Source organism: Mobula birostris, chromosome 12 (assembly GCF_030028105.1).
Source record: "Mobula birostris isolate sMobBir1 chromosome 12, sMobBir1.hap1, whole genome shotgun sequence".
In the NCBI taxonomy this organism is placed as follows: domain Eukaryota; kingdom Metazoa; phylum Chordata; class Chondrichthyes; order Myliobatiformes; family Myliobatidae; genus Mobula; species Mobula birostris.
In genome coordinates this window covers 9,969,691-9,990,200 of record NC_092381.1, presented here as the reverse complement: position 1 = coordinate 9,990,200, position 20,510 = coordinate 9,969,691, and the positions used below count along the sequence as shown (strand labels likewise).

The window sequence follows — 20,510 nt, the reverse complement described above, 5'->3', positions numbered from 1 at the left end:
ATCTTGTAATGCTTGGCTTCTAAATCTTGTACATCTTATTTTTAAGGTAGTTTTAAAATATATTTTCTACCTTGTCTTCTAACATTTGTATATCTGTGCACTTGTAATGCTACTGTGACACTGTAATTTCCTTTGAGATCAATAACACACACACACACACACACACACACACACACACACACACACAAACTATAAAATAGTTGAATTAAATAAGCAGGGAGAAGAGTAGTGAGGTAGTGTTCATGAGTTCATTATCCATTCAGAAATCTGATGGCAGAAGGGAAGAAGCTGTTCCTTAATCATTGAGTGTAGGTCATCAGGCTCCTGCACTTCTTCCTTGGTTGTAACAATGAGAAGAGGGTATGTACTCAGTGATGGGAGTCCTTAATGATGGATACTGCCTTTTTAAGGCATCGCCTTTTGAAGATGTCCTTGATGCTGGGGAGGCTTGAGCCCATGACTGAAATGACTGAATTTACCAGTGCCCCCCACCCCACACCAGATAGTGATGCAGCCAGTTCTTCCTGTGCTGGCTTGGGTTTCCTCCTGGAGCTTTGGATTCCTCCAAAATTCCAAAGACATATCGGTCAGTAGGTTAATTGGTCACAAGGGTGTAATTGGGTGGCATGGGCTCATTGGGCTGGAAAGGCCTGAAACTGTGCTGTACTAAATAAAAAAGATAAATAAGGAGATAAGTAACATGCTGTTCGAGAAAGCCGTCACGGATGCATTTTATGAAGTCCTCTTCAAGACTGCCTCAGCCAACTTGATTCACCCAATCTATGTGCAAGTTAAAGTCCCCCATGATAACTGCTGTTTCATTCTTACATGCCTCAGATATTTCTCTGTTTATTGCCTGTGCCACTGTAATGTTATTATTCAGTGGCCGATAGACAACTTCCACCAGTGATTTTTTTCTCTTTACTATTCCTAATCTCTACCTAGATGGATTCAACATTCTACTCCTTAGATCTTATATTGTCTCTCACTATCGCCCTGATCTCATCTTTAAGTAAGAACGCTACCCCACCTCCCTTACCTTCCTGCCTATCCTTCCATGTTACCCGATATCCTTGGATATTTAATTCCCAATCTTCTTCACCCTGCAACCACATTTCTGTAATGGCCACTAAATCATATTCCTTTGTACTGATTTGAGCCACAAGTTCACTGACCTTGTTTTGAATACTATGGGCATTCAAATAAAATGCACTTACACTCATTGTGCTTTTAAAATCTTGTTAGCTTTTACTCTTTTGCACTGACGAAGGGTCTCGGCCCAAAACATCGACAGTACCTCTTCCTAGAGATGCTGCCTGGCCTGCTGAATTCACCAGCAACTTTGATGTGTGTTGCTTGGATTTCCAGCATCTGCAGAATTCCTCGTGTTTGACTCTTATGCACACTTCTTCAGTTTTATTTACATCTTTCCTGCAGGTAGGTGATCAACGTTGTACACAATGCTCCAAATTAGGCCTCACCAACATCTTAAACAATTTCAACATAACATCCCATCTTCATACATGAAGGCCAATGTGCCAAAATCTTTCTTTATGACGCTATCTACTTTTAACATCGCTTTCAAGGAGTTATGGACTTCAGGTCAGTCCCAGACCTCTCAGTTCTACTCACCCATCAGTGCTCTACCGCTCATTGTGTTGGACCTACCCTAGTTGTCTCTCCCAAAGTGCAGCACCTCACACTCGTCTGCATTAAATCCTATCTGCCATTTTTCAGCAAATTTTTCCAGCTGGTCCAGATGCTGCTGCAAGTTTTGATAGTCTTCCTTGCTGCCCACTACACCTCTCCAATCTTAGTGTCATCCACAAATTTACTGATCTAGTTTGCCAGAATCAGAATCAGATTTAATATCATCAGCATATGTTGTGCAATTTGTTAACTGTACTGCAGCAGTACAATGAAATATATGGTGGCAGACACCAACAGAATCAACAAACTCATTCGTAAGGCCAGTGATGTTGTGGGGATGGAACTGGACTCTCTCATGGTGGTGTCTGAAAAGAGGATGCTGTCTAAGTTGCATGCCATCTTGGACAATGTCTCCCATCCACTACATAATGTACTGGGTACATTCAGCCAGAGACTCATTCCACCGGGATGCAGCACAGAGCGTCATAGGAAGCCATTCCTGCCTGTGGCCATCAAACTTTACAACTCCTCCCTTGGAGGGTCAGACACCCTGAGCCAATAGGCTGGTCCTGGACTTATTTCCTGGCACAAATTACATATCACTATTTAACTATTTATGGTTCTATTACTATTTATTATTTAGGGTGCAACTGTAATGAAAATCAATTTCCCCCAGGATCAATAAAGCATGACTATGACTATGACTATGATAAATAAATATGGAGAGAAAAACTGAGTTACACTAAGTATATAAATGTCTATTAAATAGTTAAGTTAAAATAAGCAGGGCAAAAAATACAGAAATAAGAAAGTGTTGACATGGTGCTCATGGGTTCAACGTCCATTTAGAAATTGAATGGCAGAGGGGAAGAAACTGTTCCTGAATTGCTGAGTGTGTAACACACATCAAAGTTGCTGGTGAACGCAGCAGGCCAGGCAGCATCTCTAGGAAGAGGTACAGTCGACGTTTCAGGCCGAGACCCTTCGTCAGGACTAACTGAAGGAAGAGTTAGTAAGAGATTTGAAAGTGGGAGGGGGGAATTTCCCCCCCTCCCCCTTTTCTTTCTCCCTGGGCCTCCTGTCCCATGATCCGCTCATATCCCTTTTGCCAATCACCTGTCCAGCTCTTGGCTCCATCCCTCCCCCTCCTGTCTTCTCCTATCATTTCGGATCTCCCCCTCCCCCTGAAACGTCGACTGTACCTCTTCCAATAGATGCTGCCTGGCCTGCTGCGTTCACCAGCAACTTTTATGTGTGCTGCCTGAAATTCCAGCATCTGCAGATTTCCTCGTGTTTGCTGAGTGTGTACCACATTACGAGGGGTGATTGATAAGTTAGTGGCCTAAGGTAGAAGGAGTCAATTTTAGAAACCTAGCACATTTATTTTTCAACATAGTCCCCTCCTACATGTACACACTTAGTCCAGTGGTCGTGGAGCATACGGATCTCTTCTTTGTAGAAGTCAGCACCTTGGACCTCCAGAAAGTGGTCCACAACAGGGGTGATTGATAAATTCATGGCCTAAGGTGGAAGCAGATGAGTTATTAACTTCAAACTTTCTGCATAATCACTCAAAGAGTTGAACTGCACGTGCATTTAACGAGAGCTGTATAACTCTGTTTTTGCACATTTTTTAAAAATCTATTCAATATACGTAATTGATTTACTTATTTGTTATGTTTTATTTTACTTATTATTATTACTATTTTTTTCTTTCTCTGCTAGATTATGTATTGCATTGAACTGCTGCTGCTAAGTTAACAAATTTCACGTCACATGCCGGTGATAATAAACCTGATTCTGATTCTGATTCTGATTGAGTGGAATTGCAGTAAGCACCTTGCACTCAGTGTCATTTAGACCAGGGAATTGATTGTAGACTTCAGGAAGGGGAAGTTGAGGGAACACACACCAGTCCTCATCGAGGGATCAGCAGTGGGAAGGATGAGCAACTTCAAGTTCCTGGGTGTCAACATCTCTGACGATCTATCTTGGGCCCAACATATTGACACAATTACAAAGAAGGCATAAAAGTGGTCATACTTCATGAGGAGTTTGAGGAGACTTGGAATGTCATCAAACCCTCTTGCAAATTTCTACATTTGTATCATGGACAGCATTCTAACTGGTTGCAGGACTATCTGGTATGGAGGGGACTCTCCACGTTGGAAAAAGCTACAGAAAGTTGCAAACTGTGCTTCATCATGGGCCCATCATGTGCTTCATCATGGGCACCAGTTTCCCCAGTGTCAAGGACATCTTGAAAAGACGATAGCTCAGAAAGACACCATCCATCACTAAAGACCCCATTACTCAGGATATACCCTCTTCTCATTTCTACCATCAAGGAGGGGGTAGAGGGGCCTGAAGACAAACATTAAATATTTTAAGAACAGCTTCTTCCCCTCCACCCTCAGATTTCTGAATAGACAATGAACCGATAAACAATACCTCACTGTATTTTTTCTCTTTTTGTTTGCTTTGTGGTACTACTTATTTCATTTAATTTATATATATATATATATATATATATATATATATATATATATTTCTTATAATTTATAGTTTTTTGTTATTGTGTGTTGCAATGTACCACTGCTGCAAAACAACATATTTCACAACATATGCCAGTGATATTAAACCTGATTCTGCTTCTGAAGTCATTGGGTGGCCACCAAGAAAGGGAGAGGTTGCCGGATTTTCCCTGAAGCCACTCCCCTCACTAACAAGAGTGGACAGAAAAGATTCAAAGGGAAATTGGCCAAATGCAAGCCAGTGGAAGGACATAACTAGCTTGGATATATGACTTTGGTTGGCATGGATAATTTGTGCCAGAAGCCCTGTTTCTGTGCCACCTGGCTCTTTGAATCCCAATCTATATGATGTCCATCAGATGAACCCTTTGGACACAGGAGATGCTACAGACGCTGTAAATCCTGGGGAAGGTGCAGAAAGCGCTGGAGGAACTGAGCAGATCAGGCAGCATCTGTGGAAGGGAACGAACAGCGACGTTTTGCGCTGACTCCCTTCATCAGAGCTGAAAGGGGAGGCAGCAGAAGCCAGAATATGCAAATTCAGGGCCTTCAGAATAAAAAGGTGGTGAGAGGGGGAGGGATATAGATAGGGTTAATGCATGCAGGTTTGCATTAGAAACAAGAACTAGAAGTCATAGGTTAAAGATGAAAGGTGAAATATTTAAGAGGAACCTGAGAGAGAATAACTTCACTCATTTGGTGGAGGGTGCAAGTGTGGAGCGAGCTTCCGGAGGAAGTAGTGGATACAAATTTGATTTCGACACTAAAGATAAGATTGAATAGATGTATGGAGACTGAGGTCCTTTAACATCTGCCGGACGATGCTGAGGATGTTCTACGAGTCTGTGGTGGCCAGTGCTATCATGTTTGCTGTTGTGTGCTGGGGCAGCAGGCTGAGGGTAGCAGACACCAACAGAATCAACAAACTCATTCGTAAGGCCAGTGATTTTGTGGGGATGGAACTGGACTCTCTCACGGTGGTGTCTGAAAGGAGGATGCTAAGTTGCATGCCATCTTGGACAATGTCTCCCATCCATTACATAATGTACTGGTTGGGCACAGGAGTACATTCAGCCAGAGACTCATTCCTGTGAGATGCAGCACAGAGCGTCATAGGAAGTCATTCCTGCCTGTGGCCATCAAACTTTACAAGTCCTCCCTTGGAGGGTCAGACACCCTGAGCCAATAGGCTGGTCCTGGAATTATTTTCTGGTATAATTTACATATTACTGTTTAACTACTTATGGGTTTATTACTATTGAATTATTTATGGTGCAACTGTAACGAAAACCAATTTCCCCCGGGATCAATAAAGGTATGACTATGACTATGACTATGGATGAAAGGGGTAAGGACGGTTATGATCCAGGTGTTGGTCAATAGGACTAGGGAGAATTACAGCTCAGTAGAGCCTAGGTGGGTCAACGGGACTGTTTCTATGCTGTAGGGTTCTATAACTCTACAACTCCAAGTTTCTACATGTTCCAGCTGACAGGTGATAGTAAAACTGGTTGAAGAGGAGGGTGGGAAGGTGGGAAGAGACGATAAAGTAAGAAGCTGTGTGGAGATAGATGGATAAGATAAAGGGCTGATGAAGAAGTAGTCTGATAGGGATTTTCTTATGTCTTAAGCAATGAGTAAAGCAATTTGTTAGTCAAGTTTCAGTCAGTGAAAGAATCATCAATCTTCTTCAGCAAAGGATGTGTTGAGTTATCTCCAGTCAATATTGCCCGTTCATTTACAGTTGTGTCTACACTTGCCCACAGATCTCAGTCAAGTTCACTCACGCTAATGAATAATGTAAAGACAAGTCCGGTCTGAAGAGACTACTTGATTTTCAGACTCTCTATAAACGCATCATTTTGTTATAAACCTGCTTTGAGGAGATGACCTGTCTCTGACGATGAGGTGAATTCCCTCAGTCCCTAAAGTGGACCGAGTAGGCAGCCGTTGTGTTAACCTGCTGGCCCCATGCAGACTAGCCGTCTCCCACCAGAATCCACTCAATCCGGTAATAAAGCACAAATGCGGCTGGATACAGAGACTACAAGGCGATTCTTCAACCCCTGAAAGCTGATTAGAAATATTGTTGACCTTTCTTCTTCACTCAGATTTTTCTCTGTTTGTTTTGCTGACGCAGGCTTGCTCTGTGCCCAGTTTAGGCCAGGCCCTGTCACTGATGTGTGTTTTGGATAGGGTTGCCAACTGTCCCGTGTTAGCCGGGACATCCCGTATATTGGGCTAAATTGCTTTGTCCCATACAGGACTGCCCTGGTCCTGTATTTCCCCCGCTAAGGTAGAGTGTTCCTATGAAACCATTCGTAAGCCAAAATGGTGTAAAGCGAAGAAGCAATTACCATTAATTTATATGGGAAAAATTTTTGAGCATTCCGAGACCCAAAAAATAACCTACCAAATCATAGCAAATAACACATAGAACCTAAAATAACACTAACATACAGCAAAAGCAGGAATGATATGCTAAATACACAGCCTATATAAAGTAGAAATAATGTATGTACAGTGTAGTTTCACTTAACGGAATCGGGAAGATTAAGCCAAAACCGATTTGTAGGAAAAAAATCGGCACATACACACATGCGCACGTCACGCATGCACACGCAGGTGCCCGCGCAAGGCTTCATGGTCATGGTAGTCTTTCTCGGGGTAAACACAAGTGTCCTGTATTTGACTGCTACTTTTGTCCCTTATTTGGGAGTGAGAAAGTTGGCTACCCTAGTTTTGGAGCAAGCTAGCTGTGTTCACAATAACACTTGAAACACTGCTGAACATTGTGAGCACTGGAGTAACAAGCAGGGAACCAGGATCAGGTTCAATATCACCGGCAGCTGTTATGAAATTTGTTGTCTTTGCAACAGCAGTGCAATGCAAAACATAATAACAGAGCAAAAATCCTGAATTACACTAAATATATATATAGTTAAATAAGTCATGAAAAAATACAAATAAAAATAGTACTGAAGTAGCGTTCAATGTCATTCAGTAATCTGATGACAGAGGGAAAGAAGATGTCCAGAATCAATGAGCCTGTGCCTTCAGACTTCTGTATCTCCTTCCTGATCGTAACAAAGAGAACAAGGCATGGCACGAGGAATTCTGCAGATGCTGGAAATTCAAGCAACACACATCAAAGTTGCTGGTGAATGCAGCAGGCCAGGCAGCATCTCTAGGAAGAGGTACAGTCGACATTTCAGGCCGAGACCCTTCGTCGGGACTAACTGAAGGAAGAGCTAGTAAGAGATTTGAAAGTGGAAGGGGGGGGGGAGATCCAAAATGATAGGAGAAGACAGGAGGGGGAGGGATGGAGCCAAGAGCTGGACAGGCGATTGGCAAAAGAGATATGAGAGGATCACGGGACAGGAGGCCCAGGGAGAAAGAAAAGGGGGTGGAACCCAGAGGATGGGCAAGGGGTATAGTGAGAGGGACAGAGGGAGAAAAGGAAGAGAGAGAGAGAAAAAGAATATGTGTATATAAATTAATAACGGATGGGGTACAAGGGGGAGGTGGGGCATTAGCGGAAGTTCGAGAAGTCAATGTTCATGCCATCAGGTTGGCGGCTACCCAGACGGAATATAAGGTGTTGTTCCTCCAACCTGAGTGTGGCTTCATCTTTACAGTAGAGGAGGCCGTGGATAGACATATCAGAATATGAATGGGACGTGGAATTGAACAAGGCATGACCTGGGTGATTGGGATCCTGAATGATTGACACTGGCTTTCTGAAGCATCGCTCCTTGAAGATGTCCTGGATACAGTGGATGCTAGTTTCCATGATGGAACTGACTAAGTTTACAACTCTCTGCAGCTTATTTCAATCCTGTGCAGTAGCTACCCCCTCCCCCATACCAGGTGGTGGTGCAGCCAGCTAGCGTGCTCTCCATTGTACATCTGTAGACATTTTCAAGGAAATACTGGAGGAACTCAACAGGTCTAGCAGCAGCTATGGAGCAGAAGAAACAGTCAACATTTTGCGCAAGACCCTTCATCAGGATTGGAAAGGAAGGGGGAAGAAGCCAGAATAAAAAGTTTGCAGGAGGGGAAGGAGTACAATCTGGCAGTTGACAGGTGAGACCAGGCGAAGGGGAAGGTGGGTGGATGGGGAAGGGGGAATTTGAAGGTAGAAGCTGGGAGGTGATAGGTGGAAGAGGTAAAGGGCTGAAGAAGGATTCTGATAGGAGACGAAATTGAACCATGGGGGAAAAGGAAGGAGGAGGGGAACCAAAGGGAAGTGATAGGCAGGTGAGGGGAAGAGAAGGGGTAAGAGGAGAGCCAGAATGGTAAATGGAGAAGCCCCTCCTCCCCATCTTCTTATTCTGGTTTCTTGTCCCTTTCTTTTTGGTCCTGATGAAGTGTCAACTATTTATTCCTCTCCATAGATGCTGACTGGCCTGCTGAGTTCCTCTAGCATTTTGTTTGTGTTATATTGTACATTGGACTATTTTTGTGACTAAAAATGAGCTGATCCATTTTATACTATGGATAGGGTGGTAAAGATCAGAGCCAGCAAACCTGATCAAGCAACCAATGGCATCGAGTCATCACATGACCACATTGCTGGGGTGAGTCTGGTGAGGTCCCAGTTCAGTGTCAGGTCCAGAGCTGAACGTGGAGAATGGTGGTGTCCACACATTAGCTGACAGGTGATAAATGAGACGAGGTGAGGGGACAGGTGGCTGGGTGCAGGAGGGGACAGTGATGTAAGAAGTTGGGACGTGATAGGTAGAGGTGATAAAGTGCCGAAGAAGAAGGAATCTGAGAGGATTGAAGCCTCTAATAAACACAAGAGATACTGCAGATGCTGGAAATTCAGAGCAACACACGCAAAATGCTGGAGTAACTTAGCAGGTCAGACAGCATCCATGGCGAGAAACCTTGGCCTCCTCTACTGCCGCGATGAGGCCACTCCTTGTTCGGAGGAGCGAAACCTCATGTTCCATCCGGGTAGCCTCCAAGCTGACATCATGAACGCCAAGTTTTCTCAATTCTGCTCATTTCTCTCCCTCTCCTCTCCTTCTCTTTGCATCACTCATTTTGGTTTCCTTCTTCAGTGTTTAATATTTCATAAATATTTGAGTAATCTTGTATATACTTATATAGTCTGATTAAGCACTCATGCTCATTTAAATAAGTCTTTACATGTTATATATATAAATATGTGAATTGCATATGTCAGCACACTACCACGTGATACATGTGTGCCTCGCTCAAAGTTAGACTCACATTTCAGACTCCTATGACTTCCTTTGAATTAGTTTAATGTTTTGAAGTTACAAAAACATAACACCTCTTATTCCTTCTCTTCTCCTCACCAAGCTATTTCCTCCCTCCTTTCCTTCCTCCATGGTCCACTCTCCTCTCCTATCCATTCCCGGGGAAAAGATCTTTCACTGTGCACTTAATCTATGTCTCTTATCATTGTGTACACCTCTATCAATTCACCTCATAATAAAATGACTTTATCTAACGTGCATCAAGGAAAAGCTTTCACCTAGACACATTGTTGCCTTCACCCTTGATGCTCAACCACTTCCAAACCATAGGAGATTCTGCAGATGCTGAAAAACCAGAGCAACACACTGCTGGAGGAACTCAGCAGGTCAGGCAGCATCTGTAGAGAGGAATAAACAGTCAATGGTTTGCACCGAGACCTTTCTTTGGGACGACTGTCATTTTGTGTGTGTTGCTCTGGATTTCATTTCCAGCATCTGCAGAATCTCTTGTGCTTATGCTGGCACTGGAGTGTGTGGCGACACTTGCGGACTGCCCCCAGCACATCGTTCGGTTATGTTGCTTGTTAACACAAATCACGCATAGTTTGCATCATACACCAGGCTGCTCTCTTCAGGTAACCGTAGCCTTTGTCCAGGGGCAGATGTCCTCAAGTGGTGCCCAACCTTCAGAAAGTGTTTCAACCTTTAACTACTACACTCTCCAGCTGGCGGGTCAGCGGTGGTGGCCAAGTCACTGGCCGTCTGCTCCTGACTTCCAGCTTGACTCTTCTCGCCTGCTCCATATCCAACAAGAGGCTCTTTCTACTTCCTCCCCATCCTGTGCGCTGCTTGGTTCTTGCTCTTTTCATCAAGGCCCAGCACAGACAGCAACCTCTTTGCTAACCTTGCCAGGAGCTCTCTACAGCTGATCTCCATGGGGAATAGCCACGTCTGCTATCCTTTGTCCCTGCACTCTTGGACTAAGGACTGGTACTTCAAGACCTTCCTCTCGTGAGCCTCCTCGCATCCTTCCTCCCGTGGTACTGTGAGCTCCACCAGGATGATTTTCTTGTCTTTGGTGGGCCACTGTATGATGTCTGGTCGAAGTGTGGTTTGCACCACCTCTGGGAACCGCAGCTTCCTCCCCACATCAACCCTCATCTCCCATGATTTGGCAGTTTGCAGCAGATTGGATTTAGGCCTCCTTGATATGACAGGCATGGCCCTCTCCTTGATGAAAATGGCTGCCCTGTTTGCCTCTCTGCCAGCTGGTCTCTTTTTACACCTCTCCCGTTCCAGTGTGTCAACAAGGGACAGCAGGACCTTGTGATGGTGCCACCCATACCTATCATTGTGTTAAAGCTGTTTTGCATCCTGACAGCATGTGTGCCAATGATCCCCGCTGACCACAAAGCTTGCAGTTAGGGTCCTCTCTAGCCCCCCCATGTTAACGCAAATGACGCATAGCACTGTATGTTTCAATGTACATGTGATTAATAAATCTAAATTCAAACATAAATATAATTTTTATATACAGTAAGTTCACTTAGAAACACAGAAACATAGAAAACCTACAGCACAATACAGGCCCTTCAGCCCACAAAGCTGTGCCAAACATGCCCCTACCTTCGAACTACCTAGGCTTACCCATAGCCCTCTATTTTTCTAAGCTCCATGTATCCATCCAGGAGTCTCTTAAAAGACCCTATCGTTTCCACCTCCACTACCGCTGCCGGCAGCCCATTCCACGCACTCACCACTCCCTGCGTAAAAAAACTTACCCCTGACATCTCCTCTGTACCTGCTTCCAAGTACCTTAAAACTGTGCCCTCTCATGCTAGCCATTTCAGCACTGGGGAAGAGCCTCTGACTACCCACACGATCAATGCCTCTCATCATCTTGAACACCTCTATCAGGTCACCTTTCATCCTCCGCCGCTCCAAGGAGAAAAGGCAACCTATTCTCATAAGGCATGCTCCCCAATCCAGGCAACATCCTTGTAAATCTCCTCTGCACCCTTTCTATGGTTTCCACATCCTTCCTTTTGCGAGGTGACCAGAGCTGAGCACAGTACTCCAAGTGGAGTCTGACCAGGGTCCTATAAAGCTGCAACGTTACCTTTTGGCTCTTAAACTCAATCCCATGACTGATGAAGGCCAATGCACCGTATGCCTTCTTAACCACAGTCAACCTGTGTAGCAGCTTTGAGTGTCCTATGGACTCGGACCCCAAGACCCCTCTGATCCTCCACACTGCCAAGAGTCTTGCCACTAATGCTATGGTCTGCCATTATATTTGACCTACCACTTATGCATAGTCAAACACACACGCATACATGTCCTTACATGCACACTTGTGCTGACACATATATACACTGACGTGTACATATATACGTAAACACTTCACACGTGCACTTCCATTCAATCTTCCATTTCAGAATCAGAGTCAGAGTTATTATCACTGACATGTGTTGTGAAATTACTTGCTTTGCAACAGCAGTACAGTGGAAACAATGCAACAAGGCAACCCTAATTGCCTTGTCATAACCCTAATGCAGACATCCCACCCTGCAAAAACTCATTTCAGGGAGGTAGCACCATCAATTTCTTGGAGAGGTGGGATGACTGCAACAGAGTCGCTCCTGGGCAGCTAGCCAGCTAGTTTAAATAACGTTAGCTATGCTAATGAACGAATGACACCTGTTAAACTCATCTCAACATGTCTTTTACAGTCTTACCCCACCATGGGCAATAGAAAAGTCACTGTTGCAAACAGTGCAGCGAGCAATACTGTCATTATTTTTGACCCCTATTAGACAGGGGTACACTTTAGTGTAGTCCGGGGTGATGTACGCTTTATATTTTCTTTTTTTGGAACACTCTGCCATGGCGCACTCTTGCTCTCTCTCTCTCATGGTGATTCTCTCTCTCTCTCTCTCTCTCTCTCGCTCTCTCTCTCTCTCGCTCGTGCGCTCTCTCGCTTGCTTTCTCTTGCTCTCTCTCGCACGCTCTCTCTCTCTCTCTCTCTCTCTCGTGGTCACTCTCGCGCTCTCTCTTGCTTTCTCTTGCTCGCTGTCAAAAAACGTTGATTTCCGTGACATTGTGTATAATTTGCGGCCATCAGGGAGCCACTATTAATATGTGGGAGACTCCTGGAATTCTGGGAGAGGTGGGATGTCTGCTAATGACTACCTCAGTTTATCAACACCATGACGACTTTGATCACTTTGCATTAAGAGGGGCGTTTATTTGCTCCTATAAAGTCACCCATCAGTCTCCTATACTCAAACAAATAGTGTCCTAACCTGACCAACCTGTCCTTACAATTCAGGCCCTCGAGCCCTGGCAACCTTCTCCTGAATCTTCTTTGCACCCTTCTAGCTTTATCTTTCCTACAATAGTGTGATGGTGTCATAGAGTCATAGTAAAGTACAGCACGGAAACAGGCCCTTCGTCCCATCTAGTCTGTGCTGAGCCTGCACTGGGACCACAGCCCTCTGTACTCCCTGCCAGTCCAAACTTCACATAAACGTTGAAATCGAGCTTCTATGCACCACTTGTGCTGGCAGCCCATTTCACACTCTCACGGCATTCTTGAGTGAAGAAATTTCCCCTCGTGTTCCCTTTAAACTTTTCACCTTTCACCCGTAACTCTTGACCTCTAGTTGTAGTCCCACACAACCTCAGTGCCTCTGTGGAAAAAGCCTGCTTGCATTTACCCTCTCTATAGCCCTCGTAATGTTGCATACCTCTATCAAATCTTTCAATATTCTACTTTCCAAGGAATAAGATCCTAACCTATTCAATCTTTCTATATAACTGAAGTTCTCGGAGGGGGCAAAACTGGACACAGTACTCCAACTGTGGCCTCACCAATGTCTTGTACAGCTGCAGCATGATGTCCCAACTTGTATAAACCAAAATGAACTAAGGAGTACAGCAATATCTGTGCTCCACCACTCGATGAAAGTATCTGCATTCCATCACTCAATGGAGGTATCTGCATTCTATCACTGGATGGAGGTATCTGTGTTCCCTCACTCGATGGAGTTATCTGTGTTCCACCACTCCATGGAGGTATCTCTGCCTCTTCTCACAGTTTACATCACAAAGCCTAAGCTTTATTTATAATTTGTAATTATGTTTATAATTAACATATGGCCAATGCATCACTGGCACCAGCCTACCCACCATCAAGGACATATATTACAGAAAAGTAGCAGAAAAGGGCTGATATCATCACGAAGGATCCCTCCCTCCCTGCTCATAGACTACTTCTCCGACTCCCATCGGGGAGTAAGCTATGTAGCACCTCGGAGCCAGGACCACCAGACTCAAAAACGCAAAATACTTTGCAGATGCTGGGGTCAAAGCAACACTCACAACAGGCTGGAGGAACTCAGCAGGTCGGGCAGCATCCGTGGAAACGATGAGTCAACGTTTCAGGCCGGAACCCTTCGTCAGGACTGAAGAGGGAAGGGGCAGAGGCCCTATAAAGAAGGTGGGGGAGGGTTGGAAAGAGAAGGCTGGTAAATTCAGTTGAAAAACCAGTCATTTGAAAGACAAAGGGCTGGGGGAGGGGAAGCAGGGAGGTGATAGCCAGGAAAACAGTGGGTAGTAGAAGGAGGCGGAACCATGAGGGAGGTGATAGGCAGCTGGGGGAGGGGGCAGAGTGAAATAGGGATAGAGGAAGGGAGGGGGAGCGAATTACCGGAAGTTGGAGAATTCTATGTTCATGCCAAGGGGCTGGAGACTACCTAGACGGTATATGAGGTGTTCCTCCTCCACCAGACTCAAAAAGAGTTACCTTCTGCATGCATTCAGGCTCATCAACACCTCCACCCACTAACCCACCACGACTTTATCATTTCCTGTCAGTCACCTTATGTACAGGCACTCCTGTGTCTAGTGTCACTTTATAGACATGTGACATTATGTATCTATATTAATAGTGTCTCTTTCTTAAAGTGCTCTTTATCTTATTGTGTTTTTTGTGCAGCATTGGATCTGGAGTTACAATTATTTCATTCTCCTTTACACTTGTGTACTGGAAATGACATTTAACAATCTTGAATCTTGACTCGTGAATTCGTTGCTGTCATCCCTGGAGATTGATGTAAGTTGCCACACATTATTTCAATGGGGGATGCATTAGACATGTTGCATTGAAATATTACACATACTCAATGCCATGAAAGCGGGCGTGTTGTGTGTGGACTGCGAGTACAAGGACAAAGTCTATATGACTGATTTGTTATCTGTCTAGTAACCCAGAAATTATCTTGGATCCAGGAAGCAACCTGCAGAAATGATACTATGTGCATTTTGAGTAGAATGTCTTACTTGGCTGTCAACTTGATCAGACACCTGCCAGACTTCAGAGACCTTCTGTCGAGTAATTCAAAACCTCATGAAAAGCTTGTGTTTATAACGTGCTTCTCCAGATCCAAGGATTCTTCAGAATGCTTTAAAGCCAAGTACGGTGTAGTCGCTGTGGAAACAAGGCACTGTATTAAAGGCACCAACTTCCACCTGCAGCAAGACCAGTTGATTTATTTATTTATTTAAAATGTCCTTTATTTTATTTTATTTATTTAGAAATACAGCACAGAACAGACCCTTCCAGCTCAACGAGCCACACCGCTGGTTTTACCCTAGCCTAATCACGGGACAATTTACAGTGACCAATTAAACTACTAACCGATACGTTTCTGGACTGGGGGCGGCAACGGAAGCACAAGGGGGAAACCCACACATTCCGTGAGGAGACATACTGACTCCTTACAGGTGTTGTCAGAATTGAATCCTGAACTCCGATGCCCCAATCTGTAATAGTGTCATGCTAACTGCTATATTATCGTGGCAACAAACATGTATCATGGGAGCATAGCAATTAGCGCAATGCTATTACAGCTTTGCGCATTCCGGACTTCGGGTTCAATTCCAGCGCCATATGTAAGAAGTTTTTACATTCTGCCAGTGAGCATGTGCATTTCCTCCAGATGCTCTGGTTTCCTCCTACTGTCCTAAGATGTACCGGTTAGTAGGTTAATTGTTCATTGGAAATTATTCTGTAATTAAGCTAGGGTTAAGTAGGTGGGTTGCTGAATGGTGCGGCTTGATAGGCCAGAAAGAGCTGTTCCACACTGTCTCTCCAAATAAATTAATTCATTAAAATTAATTTAATATAATATACAATCTGCAGGAGGTATTCAGTGGGTTGAGCAGCATCTGTGGGAGGGAGAGATGTCAACATTTAAGATGAAAACCCTGCGGCAGGACTGAGAGTGGAGAAGGGAGATTGGCAGGATGAAGGGTAGGGAAGGAGTGCCAAGATCAGCCTGGGTTCAAGATGTCTTCTCTTTAAAAAAGATTTAAAAGGGCAACACACACAAAATGCTGGAGGAGCTTAGCAGGTCAGACAGCATCCACAGAGGGAAATAAAAAGTCAACATTTTGTGCCAAAACCCTTCATCAGGATTAGAAAGGAAGGGGGTAGTAGCCAGAATAAGAAGGTAAGGGGAGGGGAAAGAGTACAGGCTGAGAGGTGATAGGTGGAAAAGGTAAATGGCTGAAGAAGAAGGAATGTGAGTGATAGGGCCATGGGAGAAAGGAAAGGAGGAGGGGAGCCAGGGGGAGGTGAGGCAGGTGAGGAGAAGGGAAGACATGAGAGGGTAACCAGAAATGGGGAGTGGAAAAAGACGAAAGGGGGAGGGGGTAGAAATTAATGGAAGTTAAAGAAATTGATGTTCATGCCATCAGTCCAGTTTAATTTGAGGTATTGTTCCTTCAAATTATACCAGAATTTGGATAAATCGAAGTTCATGTCATCAGATTGATCAAGTCGACAGACAGAGACTTTTTCCAGGACAGAAATGACCAATACAAGGGGCCATAATTACAATGTGATTGGAGGAAAGTATAGGAGGGACTTCAGAGGTACGTTTTTTACACAGAATTGCATGGGATGTTCTGCCAGAGGTGGGGGTAAAAGCAGATACATTAGAGGCATTTAAGAAACCAGATAGGCACATCAGTGGTAGAAAAATGGAAGGCTATGTGAGAGGGAAAAGATTAGTTTGACCTTAGAGTAGGTTAAAGGGCCTGCAAGCATCGTGGGCTGAAGCTCCTGTACTGTGCTGTTCTGCGTTGTATGTTTTTTGACCTGTTTGGTTGGTAACCGCACCACCACTTCTTCATAGATACTGTTAACTCTTTCGGTTGCCTTGGGAAATCAGCCAACATTATTAAGGATCCCTTGTACCCTGGACATTCTGTCTTCTCCCTCCTTCCACTAGGAAGAAGATGAAAAAGCCTGGAAGTATGTACCACCAGGCTTAAGGACAACTGCTATCCCACTGTTATCAAACTATTGCACAAACCTCTCACACGCCAGAAGGTGCAATTTTGATCTCCCAATCTATGTCATTTTGGCCTTTGCATCTTATTTGTATTGGTAGTACAATATTATTTATTCTTCGTGTTTGGATTATTTATTCTTGTCAGATTTACCAAGATACAGTGACAAGCTTATCCTGCATACTGTTCATACTCATCAAATCATTACTGGGTACACTAAGCTAGAATAAGGTAAACAAAAACGATGCCATATAAAGTGTAAAAGCTACAGAGAAAGTGCAAGGTCATAACGAGGTAGATTGTGAGGCCAAGAGCCCATTTTACTGTACAACAAACATCTGATAGCAGTGGGGTAGAAGCTGTCCTTGGGCCTGGTGGGACATGCTTTCAGGCTTTTAAATCTCTTGCTCAGTGGGAGAGAGGAGATAAGAGAATGTCTGGGGTGGGTGGGGTTTTTGATTATGCTGGTTGCATTACTAAGGCAGTGAGAGGTAACGTCTAAGGTTGGGCTAGTTTCTGAGATGTGCTGAGCAGTTTCCTGTGGTGACACGCAGATAGGTTGCCATCCCAAGCTGTTACGCCTCTCTACAGAATGCTTTCTATGGTGCATCAATAAAAATCAGAATCAGTTTTAATATCACCGACATATGTCGTGAAATTTGTTAAGTTTGCGGCAGCAATACAATGCAATACATAACGTATAAATAAAAGTGAATTGCAGTAAGTATATCAATGTATATTAAATAGTTACATTAAGATAAATAGCGTAAAAACAGAAATAAGAAAAAAGTAGTGAGGTAGTGTTCATGGATTCAATGGCAGCATGGTAGCCTAGTGGTTAGCACAACGCTTTACAGCACCAGTGATGGGTTCAATTCCCACCGCTGCCTGTAAGGACATGGCCCGTAACCATGTGGGTTTCCTCCGGGTGCTCTAGTTTCCTCCCACAGTCCAGACATACCAGTTAGTTGGTTAGTTGAACACTGTAAACTGTCTCGTAATTAGGCTAGGGTTAAAATTGGAGGGTTGCTGGGCCAGGCAGTTCGAAGGGCTGGAAGATCCTCTGTATCTCAATAAATAAATGGCAACGGTTGAAGTGGGTATTTCAAATTTCTTTAGCCTTTTGAGGAAGTAGTGATGTCTGTGTGCTTTCTTGGCCATGTGGTTGACATGGTTGGACAGACTATTTATTGGCCTCATCCATCTCAACCTCAAGGACGTTGATGTATACAGGAGCCTGAGCACCACCCCTCTTCCTGAAGTCAAAGACCAGTTTTTTTTTGTTTAGTTGATACTGAGAGAAATGTTTTTGTTATGATAACATGTCAGAAAGCTCTTTATCTCCTTCCTGTACTCCCGAAGGATTTGTCTACCTGCATTTCACCTTCTATGTCGCTTCAACGCCAGTTCTGCGTTCTGTTTTCTGTTTTCAGTGGCATAGTAGCATAGTGGTTGGTGTAACACTATTACGGTGCCAGCGAGTGCTGATCAGGGTTCAATTCCTGCCATTATCTGTAGGGAGTTTGCATGTTCTCCCCATCACCGTGTAGGTTTCCCCCGGTACTCTGGTTTGCTCCCACATTCCAAAGATTAGGGCTAGTGAGTTGTGGGCATGCTCCGTTGCTGTTAGAACCATGGCAGTGCTTTTGGACTGCTCCCAGCACAATCCTTGCTGATTTGATTTGATGCAAATGACACATTTCACTGTATGTTTTGATGTACCTGTGGCAAATAAAGCTAAATCTAAACCTTTAACTACTTCATTGTATAGCATAATCTATCTGGGAGGCATGCAAAACAAAACATTTTCTCTGCATCTTGGCACGTGTGATGTTAAACTAATTATCAGTCCCTCTGCTGTCCCCACCTGCATCCACATCCAGGATTTCATCTCTGCCACATACCCTCACAATCTCCCCTGTGTCCTGCTGGCCTACGTTAGCCTTTGGTTTAAGTGTCTCCCTTTTCAAATCCCCAAGTTTGTGCGATTGAAGATCAAACTTTGCCGGGTGGCCACCCTCATTGTCAAGAGGCCATCTAATAACTTAGCAGCTCATTCAGAGAAGCACTGGGTGCCAGCCAGTCGAGCCTCTGTTTATTCAATCTGAGTGTTGAATTTATTTATGGTAGGAAGTCTATCATGACCTGAAGGTTGTTAATCTTTCCCTTGGATTTATTACAAAGGAAATCAATATTCATGATGGGAGCGACTGCAGTTTTTTTGTGTGCTAGGCGCAGGCCTAGTTGTTTTGCCATGCACTGTGAGCTTCTGTTGGTTCACAACACGCTGGAGGAACTCAACAGATTGGGCAGCATCCGTGGAAACGATCAGTCAATGTTTCGGGCCGGAACCCTTCATCAGGACTGAAGAGGGAAGGGGCAGAGGCCCTATAAAGAGTGTTGCTTTGACCCCAGCATCTGCAGAGTATTTTGTGTTTAAGCTTCTGTTGGTTGACTGGGTGAATGGATGGTGGGGGTCGATCAGTTGGATGGAAGGTGCTGAGAGTCAGGAGTGCCCTTGCATTTTCCATGTTTCCTTATCAGGATCAGAACCAAAATCAGGTTTATTACCAATGCATAGGATCAGACAAAAACGACAGAGGGTTATAAACTCAACCTCCCCACCACTGAGGATATCATCAAAAGGCAATGGCTTAAGAAGGTCACGTCCATCATTAAGAACCCCCACCTCCATGGACAAGCCCTCATCTCATTGCTGCCCTGAAGAAGAGTCTCGACCTGAATTGTTGACTGTTCATTTCCCTCCACAGCTGTCGTTTGACCTGGTGAGTTCCACCAGCATTTTGTGCATGTTGCTCAAAATTTCCATCATCTGCAGAATCTGGTGGTCTGCTCCTCCTTAACTCCAACGAGAAAAGCCCAGACTTGCTCAGCCTTTCATAGAACGTAGAACACAGTAGATTACAACACAGGAACAGGCCATTCGGCCCGCAATGTTGTGCTGAACCAACTAAAAGCAAATCATAAACACCCAACACTAATCCCTCCTACCTACACCATGTCCATCTCCCTCCATCATCCTTTTATCTGTGTGCTTATACAAAAGCCACTAATATATTTGCCTCTACCCCCACACTAGGCAGCACAGTCTGGGCATCCACCACTCTGAATAAAAAAGCCTCCCCTTCACATCCCCCGTGAACCTACAGCCTCTCACCTTCAAAACATGCCCACTGGAATTAGAAATTTAACATCTTTCTTCATAAGATATGCTGTCTAATCCAGGCAGCATCCTTTGCACCCTCTAGGACTCCAAGGTGATTCAGAATCAAGTTTGTTGTCATTGAGAAATGTATCTAAAAATTTCTGCAGCGCATTGTAAAACATAAACTTCTTAATATTATTTTTCTTAATTTGCACCATTTGTCTTCTTTTGCACATTGGCTATTTGTCAGCCTTTGTTTTTGCATAGTATTTCATAAATTCTATTGTATTTCTTTATTTTCCTGCAAATGCCTGCAAGAAAATGAATCTCAAGGGGATAGATGGTAACATAGATGGTACTTGAAAATAACTTTTACTTAATAAAAATTATTGTAAGTTAAATACTGTAATATTTGGTGGACTGTAGACTGGGCAGAGGGTTGCATCATCGTCACAGAGCACTACATCACAGAAGCAGGCCCTTCGGCCCGTCTAGCCCATACCAGCTTGGTCTTCTGCCTGATCTGATGGTATTGTTCTGATAGTATTAAAGAATACAAGTCATTGTTTT

General features: G+C 44.1%; 1 protein-coding gene across 5 annotated transcripts in view; it reads left to right on the top strand.

Moving 5' to 3' along the window:
• adgrl2a (adhesion G protein-coupled receptor L2a) overlaps nt 1-20,510 on the top strand; it is a 958,846-nt gene that overhangs the window by 359,164 nt on the left and 579,172 nt on the right. Inside the window, exon 1 of one of the 5 annotated variants that reach the window (XM_072273298.1) lies at nt 14,475-14,531. The exons of the other annotated variants lie outside the window; for them this stretch is intronic. The gene's annotated coding sequence lies outside the window, so the exon portion shown is untranslated. Of the gene's footprint in view, nt 1-14,474; nt 14,532-20,510 lie in introns of those variants that run through there. 5 annotated transcript variants of the gene reach the window in all.